We start from the raw sequence: 4,384 nt of genomic DNA on the forward strand, positions 1-4,384 counted from the left end.
TTTTCTCACTGAATATGCAGAACCTCCTCCCTGTACACAAAGATTTTTGGTTTCCAGGCACCTTCTCTAGCTCTCTGTGTCCATTGCCTTCTTTCTAAACTGCAAAATCCGGTTATTATTAGAGAAAGCAGTTACAGCGAAACTCCTCAACCCTCTCCCAGCTTTTTGTGCTGGACACAGCCCAATGTGCACAGAGGCTGTGACTGCAACACTGAGTGACAGAGGTTCCTGTACCTGAAGATAATGACATTGTTTATATTTGATGATGGGAGGGAAACAAAACCAAAACCAGGACTTATGTAAACCTCTATGGATTAGCTGATCTCAAAAATGAAGAAAAGGGATGCTGTTGATATGCAGCAGTGGGGAAAATCTGCCTTTAATCATGGGCAGGCATCTGAGCTTTTATAGTCAGCATTTCTTCACCGTGCCCCTGTACTGGAGTCACAGAAGAGATCCCCAGAAGCATCAAGAAATTCAAACCTACACATTTTAGAAATAAAAATCTGCAGACCCTAAGTGAATACAAGGATGTAATTCAGCCTAGGAATTCTGCAGCTGTTAATAAATCACTCAAGCTGCACTCTGGCAGCTTATGACATCAGCAGATCCCCTCAAGTGAATTACAGCCATTAATTCACACAGAGGAGGCCATCTATCATCTATTATTGACCATCTGCTACTAAGAATACGTACATTTTTGATAAATTAATAAGACTTTGGTGGGAAACATCTTTTATTTTCTTCCTGAGTAGAGTCACTTGTGAAATCCAGCTTTGGGTTTGTGACTGTCAGTCAAAACCAACTTGTGGCATCAGCCACAGGTGGTCACACCTTGATGGCCTGGGCCCACCTGCAGCACCTCAGGTAAGGCTCAGGGGCTGGTGCTTAACATTCTGCTCCTGCACAGAGGGAAGGGACCAATCCTCTCACAGCTCCCACAGCAAGGTATTTACTCACCCAGCACACAAAGGAAACAAATTCTCAGTGTGACCATGCCAACAGAAGAGTGTTGTTTGCAATGTGAAACCTGTTACCTCTTTGCACGTCATTTCCTCCCAGTAGTGAAAGTGATGGCTACAGAGCAACTCTTTGCCCTGCACAGAATATAGAAAAACCACCATAAATGAAAGATCAGGCTCATTAAATCTGATTATATCCTTTGGTTCCTTTCTTGTAACACTCTGCTTCTGCACACTTCACCTCTACTTGGTGATACTGCTGGGCTCCTAAGACTGTCAGAACTCATGGTAAGGATTTGGGCACAGTGTTTCCAGTTTAGAATTCCAACACAAGCTTTACATAAGACATAGCACAAGTCATAGTGTGCTTTAAAACTTTTATGGCACGAGGGTGCCTCAGAGCCTGGCAGGCGTGCTAAAGAGCCAGAACATACATGACAACTCAGCTCTGACACTGGCACAGGAACACCCCCAGATGTCTGTGTCACAGCTGCTGAAGCAGGGTCTCTGTAAAAGCACTGCACAATAAAAGTCAGAAATAAAACCCCAACGCCTGCATGGCAGAGTAGAACTGCCAAGCAGGTGATGGACTCTTCAGTCGTGGTTGTATGTTTGCAGTTCTCTAAATCACCCACTGCCACAGCCCGTGATTCAGGTTTGCAAATAAAGCCAGAGTGAGCACACAGGCACAGAACTCCATTTGCTCAGCTAGAGCTGTATCTTCTTCAGCTTAAGCTGGATTTGGCTTCCTGTCAATGGCAAGCTTTTGTTGCAGGGGTGGTTTGCAAGAGGGAGGCTCAGGGCTGCATTCTGACCCCGCAGCCATGGATGGGCAGAGGTCTGGCCCACACAAAGCCCCAGAGATCACAGTGCAGCAGCAGCTTCTACAGGCAACTCAAGTCTAAAGTTCACCTTCTCCTTCTTAAAAGATATGGCTTGTACAAAGCCACTCATCACATTAATATTTTACAAACTACAAATTTCCAGTAAAAACTGGATGACCAAAAATGTTTATGATATTAGAGCTGTGCTGTCATAGCATATATGGGATGCTGAAAATGTAAAAACTATTCCCAAAGTGGGAACACCTAGAAAATCTGCAAAAATCAGATTTTTTTTATAACTAACAATTTAGGAAGACTATTTTGGGAATTTAAAACTACTGATTCTTTCCAATGCACACTGAAATGTATGTGGGTCTTGGTATTTGCTGAAAATCTCTTGGTCTAATAGTACCAGAAAAAAAAATCTCAGAAGTCACAAAATCAACACTGAGCTCTTTAGTAACATGCGACTGAAATTTTTACACCTTTAAGGATTGATTCCATCATTCCCATCCTTTGATAACTAAGTAGAAACAACAGAGGTTTATTACCTGAGATTTTTTCATGTTCTAATGAGGGTCTAGGCTGATGTGGTAACATTAACTTAGAAAGCAAGACTAATGTTGAAACGAACCCAAACAGTTTCTAAACTGAAGTCTGAACATACTATACAAAATGTAATAAATTACCCAAATTACATTTAGTGGGAGATAGTTGCCAAGTATCTGCTGTTTTCCAAAAAAATAAAAACAAAACACCCAAACAACACAAAACAAAAAAACAATAACAAAAAAACCCACAAAAAATCCCAAACAAACAAAACCCAACAACAACAAAAAACCAGAAGGCACATTTAACATAGTATACTTATTCTTGAAGCATCCTGTCATAATTGGACCATGATTTGATCACCCAGCTTTCTTATTTTCAAAGACAGTATTTTGTTCTATTGAATCAAAGGCCTACAATGCAAAAACACTACAATGCAGAAGAAATAACAAACTGTAATTGAATTGGAAATAGTGATTATTTTTTCGTTAAACTTTTGTCATTGTTACCAGAAGAAATAAGTCTCAGATAAAATAATTCTGGAGGGGGAAAAAATTGCCCTTTCAGATGTAGCCAGAGCTTTGTCACCAGATCACCTGCTGGAAAGGATGTAAATAAGGGTTTTCTGTGTGCTGCTTTCAACCACATTAAGGATTCACCAGCCATTGCCAGAGCTATGGAAAACTCTTGTTGCCATGAAGACTGAAGCCAGTGTCTTCCAATCTAGCAATGTCCAACCTTCCAAGAGGACTGTAGCCATTCCCATAAACCTGCAGAGCAAGCTGGTACACTACAAAGCAATATACACACGTTGTTACTAATATTATCACAGTGCTACTGCTTGCAATGCTGCTGACAGCCCACTCTGGTTTGAATTAAACATTTTAGACGTTTAGAATTCACCTGTAAAAGTCTATGTTAACCTGGTTTAGCAACTGGGCAGGCAAAATCTCAGCTTCAGAGGCAATTTCTTGTTATCAAGTTAGAGTAAAATCAATTTGCCTAGCAATTTGGCTTGTTGAGACACATGGCATTTCCAAATACCATCTCACTGGTGGTATTAAAGCAAAATTAAACAAAGTCACATGCAAAATTATGTTCAATTGAAAACCTTTAGCACCCTAGTATGCATAAAGCTGAGAATTTGGTATTCTGGGTGAGTAGCTGTTGACAGGATAGGTGTTACATGGAAAAGCTTTCCTCTTCCACAGACGTTTCTGGTTGCCTTAGAACGAGTGCAAACAATATAAAAGCTTTGGGAAACTTATAAAAATAAAGCTCCTATTCGAGAATACTTTGTACTGCCCAGGCTTATTGTACAAGCAAATACAGAATACGCAGCATGAGACATCACGCACATCAGAGAATTCCTGAACTTCCAGCAGGAAAACGCTGGCCTCCGAGCTTTTCCAAGCCCTGTCACTGTGGTACCGCTCAACAGCTACTGCACTAACAAGCTTTTTTCCCCTACAAGCGCTGTAATCCTGCCCGTTCCTGCCCTCGGGCGCTATCGCAGCCGTCCCTCCCCGCCCCGCTATCGCGACAGGGCGCGACAGTGGCGCCGCCGCCTTTGTTCGGGCGCGGGGGGCAGGGCCGGGCCCCGCCACCGGGGGGCGCTCCCGCCGCCACCGCTCCGTGCGGGCCGCGGCCACCGCCCGCCGCCGCTGCCTTCGGCGCTGCCCCGCGGAGGGGAGGGGAAGGGAGGGAGGTGCCGTCCCAGCCCCTCCGGCCCACGGGGGCCATTTTTAAATGCCTCTGTCAGGCAGCGGCGCGGGGGGGAGCAGGTGCCGGAAGAGTTGAGTTTGCGGTCCCACTCCCCTCTCACGCGGGGGAGGGCGAACTGCCGCCTCCCAGATCCCCCGGGGCCAGCACGGCAATGGACCCGTGAGGCGCCAAAACAAACGCATCCCGGCTCCATCCCGGTGGGCGCCCCGCGGCGGGGAGTCCCCCGCGTTTAAAGGGCAGCACCGCGCGGAGGGATCCCGGAGCGGGACTTCTTCCCGCACACACGGCCGTGCGGGGCGGCCCGGCCCGGGCCTCGTTCCCCTC

Source organism: Zonotrichia albicollis, chromosome 6 (assembly GCF_047830755.1).
Source record: "Zonotrichia albicollis isolate bZonAlb1 chromosome 6, bZonAlb1.hap1, whole genome shotgun sequence".
Lineage (NCBI taxonomy): Eukaryota > Metazoa > Chordata > Aves > Passeriformes > Passerellidae > Zonotrichia > Zonotrichia albicollis.